The following is a 23,339-nucleotide window of genomic DNA, read 5'->3' on the forward strand; positions in this document are numbered from 1 at the left end:
CCCAGGATTGCAGCTTCCACACAGGGGCGCTCTGGCACCAGAGACATTTGCGTCCCATCCCTGAGGCATGCCCTAGATCCTCCAGCCACATGGAGTTGATACAGCTGAAAGCAAATCACATCTGCGGCCGTCCTAGACCTTGGAGATGTCACGAAATGCCATACCTGTGGAGGCAAGACATGGGAAGAAGGAAAGTGGGCTCTATCCTGAGCACATGTGGGAGCATCACTTGCGTCTCCCAGAAAGGATGGCAAGGGAAAATCGGAAAGGGGTCAAGGTTGTAATGTTGGACAAACCCTCCAGCCATCTTCTGATTTAAAATTGTTTGGTTTTGTTGTTGTTAGTGTTAGTGTTTGATTATCTCCAGTAACTAGGAATTCATTTCTTCCCTGAGAGCCAATTCCATCTTTGGATATATATATATATATATATATATATATATGTATATGTATATATATATACATATATATATACATATATATATATATATACACTTTTTTATGTTACCCCCAAATTGCTGTTCAATCCTTTCTCGTTGTGCGTCTGGAAGCACAGAAGAAGGTTAACATCTCTACAGAAGCTCTTTCAGTGTTAAAAATGGCGAACGCGCCCCTTGAGCCCTTTCCTCCCTGTAGCAGATCCCTCCCTTCTCTGATTTTTGTCTCTCCTGTGAAGCAGGTTTGCGTTCCCCCACCATTCACACAACTCTCCTCTAAACACAACTCTGACTTGTCTATGTGTCGCTTAAAAATATGACATCAACAACTGAGCACAACATTCCAGGAACAGTCAGTTCAGCTGGGAGCAGAAGGCGGTTATTTGTTACCTACTCCCTCTGATTCCAAACTGCTGACTGTGATATAATCACCCATGCTCATTAGATCAGGGTTAAAGAACTTGAAGAAAGAAAGACGAAAAGGAAGGAAAGGAAAGGACAGCCACACACCAAAAAACAATCTTGACACCAATGACTTTCACGGCCATCAGGCAATTCTAAGTCCTAGTGACTCCACAGGGTAGAACTGCCCCTGTGGGTAGCTGAGACTCTAATTCTTTAACCGCCTCCTATTTCTCCTGGCATATCAATGGAGTACTTTCTAAATCTTCACTTTCTGGCAAACAAGCATGCACCCACCACGCCTCAGACCTGTAGACAGTAAGGTTTATAGCTTTAGTTTTACCTCTTTCAGGAACTTCTTTTTGGCTTTCTTAGCAATGTGTATTTGGGGGAGGAAGACAAAAGGAGTGTTAATAGGTTAGAAGTGGATGTTACCACCCAAGGAAAGTGAAGACTTATCTGAGACAAAGACTTGGCCGCTGGCCTGTGTCTGTTAGGACTGCAGCCTAGAAAACCCTGTGAAGTAATTCTGTCACCTGGGGTCTCTATGAGCTGAAATAGATTCAGTTGTGCCGAACAACAACCACTACCTCCCACTGAGGACATTTCAGTGGGTTTTAAAATTGATTAATTATGTCACGTTTGCCGTTTGCTTGAAAACCTATAAATTGATTTCTTTTGGAAATTACCCACCTGGGATTCCTATGCAGAATACATATTTATAGCAGATTACTAGTATTTTCTTTATACTAAGAATTTTACTTTTTCCAGCAAGAAAATTGTATCATATAAATCTATTTACATCAGCATCAACAATTTCCGACAGAGCTATGAATAAGTGTTAAACCTAGCATGGCTGACTACACATTACAACTTCATTACATTTACAGTATTAATGGTTTGTTTACTAAACTTTTTTCCCCTCCACATCACAAATGCAACATCCCCAGAATTTCCCCTATTTGTATGCTTTTATTTCAAATAGCCGAATTATACTTAATTATGTACTCATTTGTTCCATCATGTTAAGCACCAGGCTGTTTGACACCTTTTAAAATCTTTAGATATTGTTCCAGAAAGATATGGCGGCATAACCAATTATGCCAAAAGTTGATGGTTTAAAGCAGCAGTCATTTATTTTGCTCATGATTCTGAAATTTGGTCAGGGCTTCCTGGGAATAGCTTATCTCTGCTCCACACAGTGTCATATGGAATGATTTCAACGTGGCGCATACACATGGTTGGCAGGGTAATGTTGGCTGTCAATTAAGAGCTCAACTGAGGCTGGGAGAGGGGATCACATTTCCTCTTCCCCTGGGTCTTTCCAAGGGCTGCTTGGGCATCCTCACAGCAGGGTGGGTGGGTCCCAAAGGCAAGCAACCCAATAAAAGACCAGAGAGAAGTCTTTAACACATTGCCTCGGACGTTCCATAGTGCCATTGATCCACCATGTAATGTTGAAGCAACCATAAGTCCACTTAGATACAAACTATAAATCAGAAGTAGATTTTGATTCACTTCGTTGTTGTCAGGTGCCATCCAGTCTGCTCAGACTCATAGCCCCTAGGCACAACAGAATGAAGCACTCCAAGATCCTGCGCCCTCCTCACAATTATTCCTGTGCCTGAGCCGCTGGTACAGCCACTGGGCCATTCCATCTCATCAAGCGCCTTCCTCTGTTCAGCTGCCCTTTCACTTTACCAAACACGATGTCCTTCTCTAGGGACTAACCTCTTCTGAAAATATGTCCAAAGTATGTAAGACAGAGTCTTGCCATCCTTGCCTTTTCAGTACTCTTCTCCAGCACCTCTATTCAAATGGACCGATCCTTCTCCGGTCTTCCTTATTCCAGGACCAACTTTCGCATGCATAGGATGTCCCGGAGAATACCATGGCTTGGGTCAGGCGGCATCTTCATCCTCAAAGTAACACCCTTGCTCTTCAGTACTCTGGGGGGTCTTGTGCAACAGATTTACCTAATGCAATTTGATCTCTTGACTGCTCCTTTCAAGAGCATCGATTGTAGACCCAAGTAATTAGATTCCGTTGAGTGACAAAATCCTTGGCCACGTCAACCTTTTCTCTATCATATTACCTATTGGTCCAGTTGTGAGGACTTTGGTCTTACATTGAGTTGTAATCCACACTGAAGGCTACAATCTTTGACCTTCATTAGCAAGTGCTTCAAATTTTCCTCATTTTCAGAGAGCAAGGTTGTGTCATCTTTATATCTCAGGTTGTTAATAAGCCTTCCTCCAATCCTGATGCCCCACTCTCCATATAATCCAGCTTCTCTGGTGATTTGCCCAACATAGAGATTGAACATGAATGGGGAGGGGATACAACCCTGATGCCCTCCTTTCCTGATTTTAAACCTGGAAGTATCTTGGAAGTATGCCTTTGGTCTCTTCGTACAATGACCTCTTGATCCATGTGCAAGTTCCTCCTGAGCACAATGAAGTGTTCCAGAATTTTCATTTTTCTCAGAGTTATCGATAGTTTATCAAATGCCCTTGCATAGTCAACGAAACCCAAGTAAACATCTCTCTGGTATTTTCTTCCCTGAGCCAAGATCCATCTGAAATCAGCAGTGATATTCCTTGTTCCACGTCCTCTTCTGAATCAAACCTGAACTTCTGACAGTTTCCTGCTAATGTACTGTGGCAAGCATTGCTGGATAGTCTTAAGCAAAATTTTACTTGCATGTGATACCAATGATAGTGTTCTATAGCTTGCTCATTTTGTTGGCATAGACAAGGGAGTGCCTCCAGTGCTTTATCACCTTGCTGAAATATTTCAGTGGCTCTTCCATTAATTCCTGGAGCTTCTTTTTGGCTACTGCAACCTTTGTAGTTTGCACTTCTTCCTCCAGCACCATTGGTTCTTGCTCATATGCTACTTCCTGAATGCACATAGTTACCATACCAAAAAGAACTAGCTGAGTGTTCACCATTTCAGGATGATCTGTTCCACAGTCAGCCCATTTCCTGGTTTTAGCTCCTGATTTTGAGCTTCTCCATTGTGTCTTCCCACAGATATAGTCAATTTGATTTCTATGTATTCTATCTGGAGAAGTCCATGGCTATAGTAATCTTTTATGTTTTTTGGGGAAAAAGAGGTACTTGCTATGAATAGGCCATTGGTTTTGCAAAATAATATCATGGGATCTCCAGCTTCATTTCTATCCCCAAGTCCATATTTTCCAACTATTGTTTCCAACTTTTGCAACCAAATCATTCTTAACTATCTGTGCATCTTGATTGCATGTTTGATCAATTTCCCCCTGAAGTCATTGGTAGAATTTTTCAATTTTTATATCAGTAGCTTTTGCGCTTGGTGCATAAACTTGAACAATAATTGTAGTGATAGGATTTTCTCAATACGATCCCATCACAGATAGTGTTGTACTTCCTGATGGGTTTAGCAGCAAGATCCTTCTTGACAAGGAATGCCATGACATTCCTCATGATTTTGATTCATACTGACCCAACAGGATAGAGTAAAACTTCCCCCTTTGAATTTCCAAGGCATTTTCCATCTTGATGGGAGGAGATAAACTGTTGGAATGGAACTGCTCACCCTGAGATTAGCTGCCCAAGCATAGCCCACTAGGCCTCCAGGGCTCCTTACTTGCATTCAAGGAGAATGGAATTAGACTTCACCTCTTGATAGGGGAGTAGAAAGTTTCTGGAAGGTTTTATGGAACTAGCGGTATTGTTGCAGACATCTTCGGAAGAACAATCTGCCACAGACAGGCTATTTATTTTACCTCCTGTACTCTTTCCCTCTCTATTTCCTATGCAAACCAATCCACCCCTCAATGCTTTGTTCACACATTACTTTTTTCATGAAACATTTTTCCTAGAAAATAATTCGTGATCACTTTTAAAAAATGTTTTGAGTCATTTTATTGGGAGCTCTTACAAATATCATAACATTCCATATTTCAATTGCATTAAGCAATGTGGTTCAATTGCTGCCACAGTTTCAAAACATTTTCTTTCTTCTTGGACACCTTGGTATCAGCGTCACATCATGCCCTCCCTCCACCACCATACCTACCAGGAACCCTTATTTTATTTATTTTTATTTTTTTGCCATATCTTACACCATCCAATATGTCCACTCACATACAATTCTGTTATTCTCACCCCTCAAGTGGGGTTATACAGTCATCAATGCTGTCAGCTCCCCTGTCCCCCCCTCCCGCTCCCCTCTTCCACACCCTCAGGGAACCATTATGCCTGTCACTGTTTCTGAAGGCTTATCTATCTTGGGTTTCATGTATCCAGTGATCTTAAATGCACAAGGGAACATATGCAAATCTAACATGACTGATGAGGTAAAATAAATAAAAGCCATAATAGTAAGAGGAGAACATATTAAAGAACTAGAGGATAGTGTTGTGTTTCATCAGTTCTATACCATATACTGACTTCATCGCCCTTTCCATGAGAGCCTTCTGAGAGGGGCTGTCCAATTATCTTTCAGGTGGGCTTTGCATCTCCACTACATCTATGCTCTTTTACATCAATTGGGTTACTTGCTTTTAAACTGATACCTCTTCCTATTGACACTTTATGATCACACAGGCTGGTGTGTTTCTTCCATGTGGGCTTTGTTGCTTCCTCCTAGATGGCTGCTTGTTTAACTACAAGTCTTTAAGAAGCCAGACACTAAATCTTTTCATAGCTGGGCACCAATAGCTTTCTTCATCACATTTGCTTATGCATCCATTTTTGTCTTCAGCAATCATGTCTAGAAGGCATCAATCATACAATGCCACATTGTTAGAACAAAGTGTTCTGTACTTAGTTAAGATTTAAGTAGAGGCCCAAAGTCCATCTGCTTCCTTGTTGTATTTACATATATATGCACATGTAAACAAACATACCTATATTTATATAGTTGCATAAATATATCTCTCTACATTTTTTCTGTCTTCTTAATTCCTCTTTATCTTTTCTCTTTCCTCCTGCCCCATTATCATGTTTACCCATTACTTACTTCTCAGTTATACCTCTCAGATACAATTAAATTGATCAAACATAACCAGAAAAACTGACTCCTTGCCATCAATTTTGCAACCCTTTACTACTCCCCTATCCCTGTCCTGATTGGCTACCGCTCACCTCCCCCTTCTTCTCCCCTACCATGCCCCCCAGGAGCCATCTGTCCCATTGCTGTCTCCATAGGATTGCCTATCCTGCCTATCTTATACAGATAAACACCAACGAAAAATAAAGAATGACTATACAAATAGTTCCAAGTCTAACAGGGATTCTGACACAGAGCAGACGAACGTCTCTCTGTTAAATAGTGAGAAGGACATGTTCAAATCTATCAGTCCAGTCACCTTTTCTTTCAGGGTTCCATATCCTGGAACCCACTTAGCTAACAACACATAATTCAGCATTCATGTCTGAAAGGTGTGCATCCTAAAAGTCCTCATTACTATTCCTGCAGTCAGGGAAGGAGCCATTTGATGCCCCCCCCCACTGTTCCACCTTTAGACTTTCAATATGGCCCCCTTGGGATTAACCCCCAACCAGTTCAGATGAGGTGCCAAGTGCTGCCACCAAAGTCAGAAGTCTACGATCGGGATTCCTCAGGGACTTGGTGGCTTCTCTCCCATCCCCAGTCTGTTGCACTCTCCTCTTGGTTTGCCCCCGTGTGGGCAGGGCGACCACTCTCCCCAAACTGTATCATCTGTAGCACTGTCATCTATGGAGAGGACATCCTGTCTTGAGCTGAGGCCAATTCTGGAGTCCTCTCTCTGGATGAGTTGCTCCGAGCAGGAACATCACCCTGAAGGATTGGCACTCCAGAATGAGGTCTTCTCTCACTACCTCTTTCCTGTAGAGAAATAAACAATACCCTTCTTTGGGTGGGTTAGTGCCCTGTACCCCTGCTGCTGTTGTTTTTGTTCCCCCACCCCTCTGTGGGCCCTAAAGACATATGAAGAGGGGTGGCTAAAGATGCCTTTCATCACAGGTGCTATCTGCATCTGTTTTTGATGATGTATGAATCAATAGATTTGGTCCAGCTCATACCAGGCCTTAGCCTGGAAATTGTGTGTTGTGTGCCTTTTTCCTTGTGCCTGTTGTGCTGTTTGAATTTAACCTCAGTGGACTCATGTCGTACTTGACCTTTTGTACTTGGTTAACTTGACTCAGCATAATATCCTCCAACTATTTCCATGAAGTGAGGTGTTTCATAGTCTCACCACCATTTTGTAGGGATACATAGCATTCCATTGTATGTATATACCAGGTTTTTTTAAATTCATTCTTCTATTCGTGGAAACGTAGGCTGTCTCCAATCTTTTGCAATTGTAAACTGTGCAATGACTAATATTGCCATGGTCTGTTTCTTATTTTTTCTGGGTATTAGCTCAGTAGTAGAATTGCTGGATCGTATGGTAGCTCGATTTCCATCTGTTTTTGGTATGTCCCAACAGCTTTCCACAATGGCTTTAAGTATCTACACAACCACCAGCAGTGAACAAGAGTTTCTATCTCACCACATGTCCTCTAACATTTGTTGCTTTCTGTGTTTTTGAATTGGGCTATTTTTGTGGTTGTTAGGTAGTATCTCATACTTGTTTTGATTTGCATTTCCCGAATGACTAATGATCAGAAACATTTTTCTCATATGCTTATTGGCCATTTGCATTTCCCTCCTTTGCGAGTCTTGTGTTCAAGTCATTTACCCACCTCCTCAGTGGGCTATTCATTTTTTTCTTGTTGTAAACTTGCCGGATTCTATAGATTTTAGTAATAAGCCCTTTGTCTGATATGTCATTACTAAATATCTTTTCCCAGTCTGTGGACTCTCTTATTTCCCGCTTGATGAAGTCTTTTGATGTTTTATCTTATTAGGTCCCACTTGTCTATTTTATCTTCCTCTGGGTGTATGTATTCCTTATGGCTGATAGCCCATGTATTTCCTGTGCTAAGGTTCTTAGCTTTGTCTCAATTTTCTCACTGATGATCCTGATAGTTTTGGGTTTTGCCTTGAGGTCTGTGATCCACCTTGAATTTTTTCTTGTGTGTGGAGTAAGGTAAGGGTCTTGTTTCAATTCTTCTGTAGGCTGATAGCAAGTTTTTCTAGCACCATATGTTAAAAAGGACATCTGCTTCTCATTTGATATTTTTAGACCTTTGTCAGAGAGCAGTTGTGTGTATGCTACTGTTTTAATATCTTGATTTTCTGTTTCTTATCCATTGGTCTGAGTATCTAACATTATACAAGTATCATGTTGTTTTGACAACTGTGACTGTATAATAAGTTTTAAAGTCTGGTAGTGTAAGCCTGCCCATGTTGTTCTTCCTCTTGAGAAATTCCTTGCCAGTTTTGGGCTTCTTCCCTTTCCATATGAAGTTGGAAGTCAGTTTTTCCTTTTCTTTGAAAAATGGTGCTGGAATTTGTATAGGGATTGCATTGAATTTATATAGTGCCGTAGACAAGATTGACATCATTACAATATTGAGTTTTCTATCCACGAGCAGGGGATATTCTTCCATTTGTGAAGGTCCCTTTTGGTTTCTTGTAGTAATATTTTGTAGTTTTCCTCATACCGATCTTTTGTTTTTTTATTGGTTAGGCATATCCCTCAATATTTCAGCTTATATTTGACTATTGTGAGACTATTGTGACGGGCACTTCCTTCTTGATCTCTGTTTCTGTAATCTCCTCAGTGGTGTATATCAATCCAATTGACTTCTGCTTGTTGATCTCATATCCTGCTATTCTGTGATAGTCCTCTGTCTTTTCCAGAAATCATACTGTGGAGCCTTGGCAGTTCCCTATATAAAAAAGCATGTCAACTGCAAATAATAATAATTTTACTACTTCTTTCCCCAGACGTATACCTTTGATATCCTTCTGATACCTTATATTATTAGCTAGGACCTCCAGGACGATGTTGAATAGAAGTGGGGACAAAGGGCATTCTTGTTCGGTCCCCTTTTCCAGTGGAAATACCTTAATCATGTTTCTTCTGATTGTAACACTGTCTATTGTTTTTTTTCATATATAGCTTTTATTATATTGAGCTAATTTCCTTCTAATCCTATCTTCTTGAGTCTTTATTAGGAATGGGTGTTGAATATTGTCAAATGTTTTTTTTCTATGTCTACTGATATTATCATGTAGATCTCATCCTTTTTTTGTAGATGTGATGGATAATGTTGATGACTTTTCAGATTTGGAACCATCCCTGCATCCCTGGTATGACTCCCACTTGGCCATGATGGATTTCTATTTATTTATTTGTTTATTTATTTATTTATTTATCTTTGTATTCTATTGGCCAAGATTTTGTTAAGGCTTTTTGCATTTTTGTTCATTAGAGATGTCTGCCTATAATTCTCTGTTCTTGTGGGATCCTTATCCAGCTTTGGCATGAGTGTTATACTACCTTCGTATAATGTGTTTGGGAGTTTACCTTCCTTTTTTATGTTCTGGAAGAGCTTGTGTAGGATTGTTGTCAGCTCTTCCCTGAGTACTTGGTAGAATTCAGTGCAGCCATCGGGCCAAGAGACTTTTTTTTAGTTGGTAGTTCCTTGATAACCTTATCTATTTCTAATTTTGATATGGGTCTGTTCAAGTTCTTGATGTCCATATGAGATAATTTGGGGAGGATGTTTTTCCAGGTATTTGTCCAGGTCCTCCAAGTTGTTAAATTCCTTGGAGTAGAGAACGTTGTGATGCTGTGTTAGTCTTTTGATTCCATTAGGGTCTGTTGAAATTTTCCCTGTTTCATCCTCATCTTGAATCTTAAAGTCTTCTATTTGCTATTTTTTGTTAGGTTGCTAGCATTTGTCAGTTCTGTTGATCCTTTTGAAGATGTTTACTAAGTTGATTTCCCACCCCATGTTTTTTGTCTTCCCATTCATTTATCTCTGCCCTGATTTTTATAATTTCTTTTCTTTTGCTATTAGAAGGATTATTCTGTTGGAAGATGCTACTTCATTCTCTCCTCTTCTTTGTGGTCTCTGCTGATAACATCTGACCATATCTTTATTTGATAACCCTTACAGGTAACTGAATTTTTTCTCTAGCTGAGTGGTTCTCAACCTTCTTATGCCATGACCCTTTAATACAGTTCCTCATGTTGTGACCCCCCAACCATAAAATTGTTTTCATTTTGACTTCATAATTCTAATTTTGCTACTGTTATGAATCGGGTGACCCCTGTGAAACGGTCATTTGACACCCAAAGGAGTCACAACCCACAGGTTGAGAACTGCTGCTCTAGCTTCTCTTATGATTTTCTTCTTTTCCCCAAAGTTGACTAATTTGACTATTATATGCCGTGCTGTGTTCATCTTGGGATTAAGTCTTGTTGGTGTCTTCTCTGCTTCCTGGATGATTGTCAGGTCCTCCTTTGTTATATTAGGGATGTTTTCTTCCAGGAATTCCCCCACTACTTAGGCTGTTGATTCCGGTGCTATGTCTTGCTCTGGTATCACAATTATTTGACTGTTGTTTCTCTTCACAGCACTGCTCATTATTCTCAGCTTTTCTTCAGCATCTTCAATCGTCTCGTTTGATTGTCTTCCATATTTATTATATTCTGCTTGGTTAGCTTCATGTTTGCTGATATGCTTCTCTGCTTCTTCCTGCCTGCGGTTAGATCTTTTACCTTCTTCTTTGTTTCCTCTGTATCCTCCCTTAACTCCTGTATTTCCCTGTGTTATGTTGTCTCTATCCTCTCTATTATTTCGTCCTTTACCTGTATTGATTCCCTCCTGTCCTGTATGACCCTAAGCAGCCTTCTGAAGATTTCTTTCTGTAGCAGTTCAAAGTGTGCTTCTTCTGTGTACATCACGAGGTTCAGCTCCTCCTTGGACACTGTGCTTTGTTTCTCTTGCTTTCTTGTAATGGCTGCTGATTTAGGTTGTTGTGTGATGTCATTTTGGTAGAGCTTGCCATCATTCCTCCAGAGTCCAGGAGCCCTGTGCTTTCTTTCTCAGAAGCTAGTAAGAATGATTTTAAGGACTACCTGGAGCCAGCTTCACTGCAGGTTCGAGCTGTGTCTCTAGCTCTCTCCCTAGTTGGCTCTCTCCCTAGACTACTGAGATTATCCATTTGGAGGGCAACATGAGCACTCTTTCAGGAAGTTTGTGTGGGGCAGATGTCAGCAGTGAGGGTGACACTGGGCAGGCCAATTGCAATCAGCATGTGTCGGCACTGAAGGGCTGTGCAGTAGTGGGGAGTAGGGAGAAAGGAGCTACTTAGGGGACATGGGTGCAGGCTGATCACATGAAGCGTGGGCCAGGAGTTCATGGGCTGCAATGGGGGAGGGAGAAAAACAGGGAACCTGGGTGCAGGTCAGTTGGGCTGCTTGCAAGCGGTGAGGGAGGCAAAGAGTTGGCCAATCACATGCAGGTGAACTGGTGTTTGTGGGCTGTGGTGGGGGAGGGGGTGACTCAGGGGGACGGGCCACAGAGCATTATGGAGGATATGTATTTATTTGGTAAGTTGGTGGAGAATAGGTATTGTTGAAGTGTAGGTAGCATGTTCTAGTGGTTGTGGGGGTTGGGGTATATTAAACCTACCAGGTTCCTTATGGACCCTGTAAATTGTGAAAGGGTGAGTGCAGTCTTTAATTATTGTGTTTCTAGCAGAAGGCTCCTTTATAGTAGCTTGTTGCACAACTCCAAATTGTCTACTCCTTACCTAAGGTCCCAAGGTAGTAGACTATTGTAGTGGGTGACCCATGGAGGAAGGGCTTCTGATCAGAAGGTGATTTGGGTAGGGCCAGTGGGACCCCATACTCATCGCCTACTTTGCCAGGGGCGGGGAAGGTCACCGAGTAACCCTGATGTGCTGAGTCCCAGTTCCTGTGGTGGGGAAAGGAGTCCTGTGCTTGATTTCTTACAAGCTAATAAGAATAGGTCTAAGAGCTATCTGGGGCCAGCTATGCTGTGAGTTTGCATTGCATTTCTGTCTCCCTGGGGGCTGGCTCTCTCCCAAGAAAGCTGGGGTTATCTATCTGAAGAGCCAGCTCCACCCGCCCTTAAGACACAATCCCTTTGTGTTCTGAGTCTGGGTCATGTTTCCATGTTCCCTGATTGGCATGATTTGGTAGGTGGTGTGGTGGCCCGGCAACCAGAGAGGGGCATTCACTGATATAGGCAGTGGGGGGCGGACCTCAATATGGTTTTACTGTGTTACCTGTGGGCAAGAATCTGGGTGGAAAGTCTGGAACAAGTCCCTGGGTTGGTTGGTTTTGGCAGAGGGGCAGAACTCCTGCCACAACTGGAGAGGAGAGTTCCTCTCTTCCTAGAAAGCTGGGGGTTTGTCCCTGGAGGGCCTAGCTATACCCTTGCTGTTGTGGGGTGGAGGTGGGGGTATAGAGGAGCTTGGCAGTGTGATTATCCCAATTGGGATTCAGATCTTCTTGTCACAGCAGTCTCCATCATCCAGGGAGGTTCCTGCTGGGCACAGGGGTCTAGAAGTGCCCAGACAGCTCAAGAGATGGCCAGCAGCATCATCACTCCTTTTATGTCATCTATGTGCCTCATAAATATGTCTATCATCCCTTTATACAATATTTTCAACTTATTTATTCATGTCTAACATTCCCAGTAGACAATACATTCCTTAAGGGTGTGTACTGTAAACACTGATGTTCACCAAGATCCATCAACCAGCTGCTCAGTCCTAGGTGCTGAAGGCCTGACCATTCTAAAGTGGCCTCTCAATCCTATGGTGGGCACTTCTGTTCTACTGTTCTCTACAAGAACCCCTTCAGTGGGGCCTCTTACCTGGGCCCTGTGCTAGCTACTGAAAATGTGGTTCACAGACCAGTTGCATAGGCATAACCTGGAAGTGTGCTAGACAAGCAGATGATCAGGTTTCACTCTATAATATAATCTACATTTTAATATAAAATATGTTAAAGTTTGAGAAGCATCGCCATAGAGGATGCCTCTTCAGTCCCCTTTTGAGTGAGAAATCTGTGAGGACAAAGCGACATGTCCATATAAAGGCCATGCCATGTACTTGGAGACCAAGACTTTGGTAGATGATATTATGGGATTCCTGGCTCAAAGGGCTGTTAGAGAGACTATCTCTAGCAAAGGTTGGGACCCCTTTTGACTTTTGTGCTTGGTCCTAGGCACAAGTAGCTGGCTAAAGCGGAGCTGTTTGTGACAGGCTGGTGATGAAAGATAGAGCCTCCATCTGTAGCCTGTCCTCCTCCCCACCCCCCCCGTTAGCCCTACAATAATTATGGGGCAAGTCCAACAAATATTCACCTTTCTAGCCCCTTTACTGGGATTTAGAGCAGGATTGGATTGAATTCATGAATCAATATGCGAATAGTCACATTGATAATATTGAATATTGTAATCTAATCCATGAACATGAAGTGCCTTTATGTTTATTTAGGTCTTTAATTTCTTTCCGTGGTATTTCATTTTCTATGTACCAATTGTACACTTCTTGGGTTGAATTTACTCCTAAATATTGTATTATTATTGCTGTTTTGTGAAGAGAATTGTTTTCTTTGTTTTGATTTCTGATTTTTCATTGCTAGTATGTAGAGATGTTTGATTTTTATGTTATCCTGTATCCTGAGACTTTGCTCAAGTCCTTCATTAGTCATAATATTTTTTTGAGAATTCCTTTGGATGTTCATATAGAATTGCATCAGTTTTACTTTGTCTTTTCCAAACTAGATGCTCTTAATTAAAAAATATATATTTTCTGGACCTGATGGGGTTTCCAAAATCTTATGTATTTGAGGGTGGTATTGTTTTGTTTGTTTTTTCACTGCACATAGTAGGGGGTATCTCGGGAGTGTTATGTCACTAGAGTTACCCTCTTGAAGTTGCAGCATATATTTTCCATCTTTTGGTGTATGAACACCAGTATCAATGAACCTATAGAGTCAGCAAGTGGGATAAGGATTTGGGGGGAAGGGGACTAAAAGGTGGCAGTGAGGTGAAGGGGTGATGATGCCAAGGGGTTCATATAGAAAAGAGTGTTTGGAAACTGATTGTGGTAGCAAATATAGAATTCTACTGGATGTGATTGAACGATGGAATGATTTGATAGATGTGTCAATTCCAACGAACTAAAAAAAATCCTTTTCAATTGCACAAACTAAAATCTTCAAGAACAAAGTGGAATAAAGTGGTCTTTGGATTGTTTCCTATCTTGGGGGCGGGGAATAATTCAGTTTTCATTGTAAAGTATGATGCTAACTGAAGGGTTGTTTTTGTTTAGCTTTGTTGATACTCTTTATTCAGTTGAGGAAGTTATCTTCCATTCTAGTTTGTTCAGCGTTTTTATTATAAGTGGGTATTTGGTTTTTTCAAATGCTTTTTTCTTTAGCTATTGAGATGATAATGTGCTTTTAATCTTTGGTTCTATTAACTTAATACATGCGATTTAAAAAAAATTAAAATATGTGCTTTCAGGAATTTTTAGGATTTCCTGAAGTCCAAAGCCAAAGGTTGTTAAATTTTCACTTCCTTTGTTTGTCCTAGAGGAAACTAATTTTCTGTCCTGAAATAAAAACAATCTGATTATCGAATGTTATTCCAGCCTCCGACTGAAACGAGTCTAATTTCTCTTCCCTCTCTGGAGCTTTATGCCATCACTGGGCTTTGTTTAAATAGTCTAAAAATAATGTGACTTTTCAGGAACAAAGTAGCATAAATAGATTTAAATTTCAACCCCATCAGTTAAAACCTATCTTTAACCCACCTCTCTCTCTGCCATTGTATTTCCAAATTACATAGGAGCAAGAGGAGACTAAGGCTCCAGATATAATTGATCTAGAAAATAGCTGTAGAAACTGAATCGAAGATTGATGGAGCAAGACGCTGCTGCTGTACAGACACATAATCTGAAAAGTGGGTCGAACACCTTAATAATCAAAATTCAGAAAGATTCTTAACCTAATTATGACCAGAAAATCCTGAATGCTCACTACATATCCAGATTGTTCTAAGAGATTTGCACGATCTCATCTAAATATCACAGCACCCTTAAGATGTAGGATATATCATTGTCCCAAATTATAGCAGAGGAAACTGAGGTACAGATTAATTGGGCACCTTGCTCAAGCTTATGCTATTTTAAGTGGTGGTGTTACAATGTGATCCCAGACTAACTGACTTCACAGCCTGTTTACTTTCCTGTTCACTCAGGTATATTGAAACAAAGACGGACAATATTAATACTAGGTTCTAAACATTTGTCACCTGTATGGGATAAAATTCCACCCTCCATAGATAAAAGGCAGACTGTACATTTTGCCATGATGTCTACCATAAGGATCAATCATCCAAGTTTATTATATATAATATATAATTATTAATAGTTCAAAAGTATTGCTACAAAAATCATAGACACCTTTATTAAAAAATATCAAAATCTGAAGTTATGGTTTCTTGGGATATCCTCCATCTAGGTCTACACATTTCTGAGGGTGGTGTTGTCATCTTGTTAGCTGTGGTGGTTACATAATCTGTTGTCAATTAGAGGCTTAAGAGCGAAGGGGTGGAGTTTAGCCTGCAATCAGGTCGCAGCTTGATGACCTCATTTGGAGGTGCTAAGGAGATAAATAGCTCACTGGAAGTGGAACACATGTTCACGCCCTGGGAGACATTCCTGATGATGAGCCATGTAGAGCTACACTGATGCAGCTAGAGTCCTGGGAGCTAGAGGAGTCATGTGGACACCCCTGCCAGTGCAAAGAAACTTATACCACCACTGGATCCATGAAACTTTCCACCCAGTGGCCTGTGATCTTCTTGCATTCATCATCATTGCATGTGTGTTGTAGGTCTAAAGAGGAATTTATAGATTGGTATCAGACATATGGACTAATATGGGCCTTATGGCCTTGATCTGGACTGGGCTGCAATGTTTTCTTAATATACAATTGCCCTTTTATATAAAATGCTTTTTTATTTTAATAAAATGCTTTTTTATTAACATATGAGTACCTCTAGATTTGTTTCTCTTGTCAACCCAGATGAGCACAGGAGCCCTTTCCAGAATACGATGCTCTTCTATTTATACCATGTCAAGATGGCACGTGTGGTCATTCTCAAAGGACTCAGATCATGTGCCTTTTAAATGTGCTTTGAGTTTGGGGGGCAAAAAGAAGTCTGCAAGGGCGTTCTCAGGGCTGTGAGGTGGATGGGGTAAGGTTGACCAAGGCAGTTCTCATAGGACAATCTTTACTCCCTGAAGAATGGTAAGCACATTATCATGGTGGATAAAAATGTCATAGTCCAACTACCCTGGCCTTCACTCTTTAATGCAGTTTTCAATTTTCTCAAAACTCTCCCCTAATGTTCCCCACTGTTTGTCTGTTTTCAAGAAACTCTATCAAGATTATCCTTTGGGAATTCAGAAAAAATAAAAGTCTCCATAACATTTTGAGCCGACTTCACCTTGAATTACACTAATCTAGCAGATCTCCTCCAAAGTCACTGTTCTGATTGGATTGTTCTTCTTTCTTTTTAAGTATTTTATTGGGGGCTCCTACAACTCTTATCACAATCCATACATACAGATTGATCATTTTTCAAAGGCACACTAATTAAAGTATCTTTTTAAAATTTTCTAAATGTATGTGTACACACACATTTTAAGGAAATGACTCACGCAGCTGTAGCTGCTGCCAGGTTCTAAGTCTGTGAGTCGATATCAAGGGTTCGTGAGAGAAGGGGAAAATGAGGAGCTGATACCAGTGGCTCAAGTAGAAAGAAAATGTTTTGAGAATGATGATGGCAACAAACGTACAAATGTGCGTGACACAATGGATGTGTTTATGGATTGCGATAAGAGTTGTACAAGCCCCCAATAAAGTGATTTTTTTAAAAAAAACTCTGAGTCAAATGTCAGGCTTCTCCTGACTCACATAGTTGCAGGGGTGGTAAACCCAAGGTTGGCAGGGAAGGCGGCAGATTGTTGGTTGCAGAGGGGCATTCATCCAAAGCCAGCTCGTAAGATGTCAAGCTGCTAATGGCTCTCAGGACCCAGATCCAGCCCAAAGCCAATAAGGACAAAATAAAACATAAGTTTACCTAACTTCCCTGCCGTCAAGTTGGTTCTCACTCATAGTGACCCTATAGGACAGAGTAAAACAGCTCCTTAGAATGTTTAAGGCTGTAAATCTCAGAGGAACAGAAAACCTCATCTTTTTCCAGAAAACTTAGCAAGTTTGATTCAGTAATTTCACTCCAAGGGATTTATCTATGAGAAAGGAAAATACACGTCCAAAAACAGGACGTACAGGATAGTGATCGTCAGAAAAAGCCTCACGTTCATCTCTAGGTCAATGGCTAAGCAGACTGGGGTCTCGTGATCCATGCAACAATAAGGATGAGCCTCAGAAGCATTATGTTGAATGGGAAAAACTAAGCAGACATAAAGGAGCACCCATGGTATGGATCCATGGGTATGCGACGCTAGGGCAGGCAAACATTGCCTATCATAATTAATATGACCCAAATCAGGTCCCGGTTACTTGGAGTTTAAAGATTGCGGTGTCATGGTGTGGAGGGGCACTGGGAGAGGTTAACTGCAATGGGTCAGGAGGAAACGTGGGGTGGTGGGAATGCTACACATCTTGATTATGGACATATTTGCCCAAATTAATATTTTCAAAACTCTTTGAACTGTATCATCAAAATGTACATTTTATTACATGTAAATTACACTTTTAAAAAGTTTGCATATGTGTTACTTTTACACACACACACGTAGTGAGAGCGAGGGAGGAATGAGCAAACCCTTGTGGCAGTGTGGGTGAAGCATTGGGTTGCTAACCATAAAGCTGAGGTTCAAACCCACCAGTGGCTGCGAGGGAGAATGACGAGGCTCCCTGTATAGGGTCACTGTGAGTCGGACTCATCTGTGTGTGTGTGTGTGTTTCAATAGAGAAAGTTTTCTCGGTGATCAGTGGTAGTTAGTTGTGCTCATCTGCAAGGCAGAACAGAAAGTTGTTCACGACAAGGAGGGAGACGCAAATGATATGGCTCCTGATAAGCATTGTTCCAGAAGGATGTGTGGGTGGCCTGTCTTTTGGGGACATCCCTAAAGTCGACAACTCCATGGCCGAAGGGAAGGAAGCAAACAAACACTGAAGAAGAGGTGACCCTTGGGGTAGTGGGATTGGAGGGAGGCTCAAGCACACTGCTACTGCACAGTTGCATTAATCTCACTTATTAATACTTAGGTGAGAACCATCCAGTCTCGATTAACTTTTCAACTATAGTTACTATGTTTCCAGTGTATCAATTTGTCTGACTTCTCGAGAGCCTTCAGGGAGTGAGAAAAAGAAGGTCAGTAGGCAAATAGATGAGTGGACTGGGATAGCAAGGGGGGCCGGAAACATGCAGACCAGGATGCTTCATTATGTTGTAAATAATTTACTGAGAGAGAGAGAGAGAGAGAGAGAGAGAGAGAGAGAGAGAGAGAGAGAGAGAGAGAGAGAGAGAGAGAGGGAAGGGAAAGCTCTCAAAGGAGTGGAGAGGAGAGGAGCGGGATGCTCTCCAGAGCAGTGGTGCGGGGGTACCCCCACCCCTTCCTCTTGCTGCTACTGTTGCTGAGAGTGTCAGGTAGTTCTTGGGAGAGCGGTGCCCAGTTCGTTGGCTCTAGCACATACATCTTAGGTAACAGCCTGTTGGCTTCCAAGTTTAAATGAGCAGCAGACTTCTGAGTTGAAATGCAAACTCCCGGCCCCACTTTGAGACTCTGATTTTGCTGGTTTAGAAGTAGCAGCGTATCCTAAAGGATCTGGCTACTTTCTTCATGGACTACCGGATGGCATTCGAGAAACACTAACCTAGAAGACTATGGCAGAGGGTGAGAAAGCATAGTTGATGATCATACTCCCTCCAGAGAAACAAGCAACCTCACACGAAGAAAGGCATCGGTATTTATTTAATTCAGATAGTTGAAGGTGTGTGTGTGTGTGTACGTGTGAATAAGAGAGCCGAAGACGATGGTACAGAGATGTGGGGCCTTTGGATATAAGCTAGATGTGACTTGCTACTTAACACAGTGATCCAGATCTGGTTTTAAAGGATTCTTCTTTTTACTCGCATTTGCCTTAAATGCTTTTTCTAAGGCCCATCAAATCGGTAGCAAATGTGAAAGACTTGCTGGCCTGTCCACGTAATCCATCATAGTACAATACAAAAAGATCCGAAGAGTCGGGTGGATAAAGGAAATCAATACCCGTTTCCTGTTCTTTACCTTGAGATCCTTTGTCTGGTTTCAGTGTGTCTTCAACAGAATAAGAAACATAGCTCAGATTCCCAATCAAAATCAGATAAAGCACAGGCAATCAGACAATGTGTCTCTCCTTTCTGCAGATAAGAAATTTGAGTTATAACAGGCCCGGATTAACTAAGTCTACTACTGTGGTGTTTTCGTTATTAGAATTTTTATGTGTTTTATAGTAATTTGTAAACTTGCTCATGAGGGTTTTAGAAACAAAGCAAATATTGCAGGAACAGCATATTAAGGAATTTGAGTGCAAAATCCAATTCTCCACCAATTGCAAGTGATCCTATATACCTTGAATTTAGATTGTGATCTTTCTTTAAAAATCTCTAAATACTCCTAAACTGTATATGCCAGACCAATCTAAATATATGTATGCCCTTTTTCATTGAACCTATGGGACAACATAAACAAAGAGCTACTTTATTAGTCACTTATAAAAGAAGTCTTTGTGAAATGCTTTAAAAAAGAACTTGAATTGGTCTATGATGCTTTACAAGTCATGTATTTATTATTATTATTTTAAGTTTTTATCAGTGTTAATTTTTTCATATTATTACGGGCTCTGTCAGATATTATAACCATCCATCCATCAATTATATCAAGTAAACCTGGACATATGTTACCATCGTCATTTATAAAACATCCCTCTACTTGAGCCCTTCATATCAGCTCAAGTCATGTTTTCATTCAACTGCTAAATACCATCTTGAAAAAGGATTTCGAATTTTCTTTCTGTAGAGATTCAGAGAGATATCGTATCTCTCAGACTCCCGGAAACCCTACAGGACAGAGTAGAACTGTCCCTTTAGGTTTCCGAGAACCAAATCTTCACAAGAGCAGAGAACTTCATCTTCCTTCCACAGATTGCCTGGTGGTTTTGAACCTCTGACCTTGCAGTTAGCAGATCAGTGCATAATCCACTTTGTCACCAGGGCTCCTTACACACTTAAAAGACAAATGAAAAATAAGTCTTCCTTGTCTTCATACTAACTAGGCAAATACCATGGCAGCAGAGTTGACTTGCTAACCACAAGGTCAGCGTTTCACAACCGCCAGCAGCTCTAGGGGGGAAGGTGAAAGCTTTCTATAAAGATTCAGAGCCTCTGGCACCTACAAGAGCAGTTCTACCCTGTCCTGTAAGGTCACGGTAAGTTAGACTCGACTTGCAGTATGTCAACATGATTTAGAAGAAATTCTTGAAGGATCTCATACATGGATTTAAAAAGTGCTCTATTTCAAAAACCTACTTGGAAGTGATGTATTCTGAAAAGCTGTCAGATGACTCCAATTGTCATTCTGGTCATGACATTGACGTTGTGTTTCCTTTAACTGGATTAGGATGGTCCTGCCTTAAAAATGCATGCTTGTCTTTGGGACAAGTGTGAGGGTGCGTTCGTTTGTAAGCATTTCCTTGTAGGAGGATGTAGTATCTGGGGGTACCGATGCCTGACAGCCTTCTAGCCTCTGAGAGAGTAAATTTTTATTCTTTAAAACCTCCCACCTTTTTTTGTTATGGCAGTCTTCAGAAACAGACACCTGGGAGCTGAAAAAACCTGGTAATTTAAGTTCTACCGAATGCAGTCTCTCACCAACATCTACCAGGTGTAGGGATATGTGTGCACCAGCTCCCTCCCTGCTGGTGGGGACAACTGAGGGAGTCTATCCTACACCAGGGCAGTCCCTTAAGCTACTACCTGGAGCTGAGCCCAAGTGATCAGCTCTGAGCTTTTACTTGTCACCCTTATGTAGCCTCCTTTTCTTCTGAGTCCACCTCTTACCTTTCTACTACATTCACCCTCCCTTTCCCCTCCCACTTTTATTTCTAGAAACACTTCCCAGGACTTTACTCTCACACAAATCTTCATCTCAGCGTCTGCTTCTAGGGACTCCTTCCGAAGATAGGTGATTGACTGTGACCTCTCTTGAGGATTGGCTTAGCTGTGCTGTGAAGGTCATGCCACGCAGCCTTGGGGTGAGAAGTATCCTCCTGAGGGAAATGGACCACACACACACACACACACACACACATACCCCCCATCGCAGGGAATGCAGTGGGTTTTCCTCCTTGTTGTCCAGATCTCCCCAGGATTGGGATAGAGGTCCTCATGCTCCCAGCTGCTGCTTGCTCTGGTGACTAGCACCTTTCTCTGTTGATTAAGATGAATAGAAGGACATAGCCAGGAGCTGTGTCAATGTGGGAGTTCGAAGTCCGGACCCCTTGTCTCCATTTGGGACAACTTTGAAGAGTTATCCCGTTGACTGAGGTCTTTGTGGAAATTGATTGTGGTTCAAATGATTCCTTTGCCCACCCCTTCTGCTGACTAATGGCATGCTGCCAAAAACCTCCAAGTCTGTGTTCTGGCTACATTTGTACCCACGTAGAGTGGTGGTGATGGTAGGGGATCTGCACCCCAAGTTTAGAGTTGCCTGAAAACAGAATTTTTGAGAAGTGGCTTGCTCGATGTTCCACATCTTGTAAGGACTGAAAAGGTCTGACCCAAAATCACTTGCGGTTTTTTTTTTCTGGAGCCCTTTCATTTTGCCCATTTAAAAACGAAAAATACTCGTCTTAATGTTAAATTTTTATCTTCAAGGAAAACTCATGATCCTACTTTAATGATCTTTAGAACTATTTTCATATACCGTATATACTTGTGAATCAGCCGAGTTTTTCAGCACATTTTTAATGCAATTTTGTGGTAAAATTAGGTGCCTTGGCTGATATTCGGGTCGGTTTATAATTGAGTATATACGGTACTTTATTTCAATTACTTTTCTTCTCCCTAATGAATATAAGTACTAACTAATAAACTCTTCAGTGTGCTGAATCCTGTTTGCCTCCCGCCCACCAGGCACGCATCTCTTTATTTAATGTCTCCCCTAGATCAAACAGGAGTCTCTTAGCAGTTAACACAACAACACCCAGAGCTTTCGGGAGAAGCTTGTGTAGGTTGAAAGAAAGTGGCCATCCTGGGCTAATAGCATTTCCTTTCAGAGCAAATTCCCAAGAGAATAACTGCTTCATGGTCGAACCTTCATTAACTGTCCAGACAAGCTCCTGTCGACTACCATTAATGACAAAAGACACACTGGGGTGTGAATGCTGTGCAAAGGAACACACACACACACACACACACACACACACACACACACAGAAATGCTTTCCTTTCACCATCGTATGCCAGGCTCTGTCAACCTGTGAGCAAATAGGATTAAACAGAAAAAAAATGTTCATTAAGCTATCTATTATGTCTAGCTGTGCTAGGGCTGCAGAAAATGAATTATATCCAGCATTTTCCTAGCTAGGACACAGTATCAATAAAAAGAAAGACATAATCGCCTCTGCTGTGAAAGCTTAGAAGAGAATAAATTCTCAAGAAATCATTCTGGATCACATTTAAAATTAGGTCTGCAATATCTTATTGGCAATATTAAACATATTTCCTTGGAAGTTAGAGACGGGAGAGGAAATGGTAAAAGGGAAAAAGGAAATGTGAGCATGCAGTGGCTGGCAAGAAGGAGAACAGGAGATTAATCAAGGCCACACCTGTGGTGATGGGTTTTCTCCAATCTACGCAGTCTGAACAACAGTGGCAATTCTTAGCTCCTATGTGTGGGTACAAGAAGATGATAATGCAATTCGACCACCGTGGAAGAAAACTTTCCTATTTTTGTTATGTCCTACATGGTAGCTACGAGCCACACGGACAGATTGAGAACTTGAAATTTGACTAGTGCACCAGAACTTTAATTCACAAGAATTAAAACTTAAATTTGAGTTGCCGCATGTGGCAAGTGCCTATTGCATTGGACCGTGCAGCCCCAAATTAGGTAACAAAAAAGAAAATTTCATATTTCTTAACATCTGTCATCGGAATTCCTTTTGGACAAGAAAATGTCTTTCTTTGGGTGAACTATGCTAAACCTACTAGTGGGTTACTCGTCGGGTTGTTAGTCCCAAGGTCAGCAGTTAGAAACCACCAACCATCCTGCAGGAGAAAGACAAGGCTTTCTACTCACATAGAGTTAGTCTCAGAAGCCCATAGGGGCAGTTCTACCCTGTCCTACTGGATCAGTGTGAGCCAGATTCGACTCCATGGCAGTCAGTTTGGTTTGGGTTGGCTTTATGCTAAGCCTACATACTTAGGGAAAGCATATGTTTTTATGTATTAACTTATTTAATTCTCAGGTTAACTCAGTGAGATAGTTCTTATTATCTTATTTTAACAGC

This window comes from Tenrec ecaudatus, chromosome 4 (genome assembly GCF_050624435.1).
Source record: "Tenrec ecaudatus isolate mTenEca1 chromosome 4, mTenEca1.hap1, whole genome shotgun sequence".
Lineage (NCBI taxonomy): Eukaryota > Metazoa > Chordata > Mammalia > Afrosoricida > Tenrecidae > Tenrec > Tenrec ecaudatus.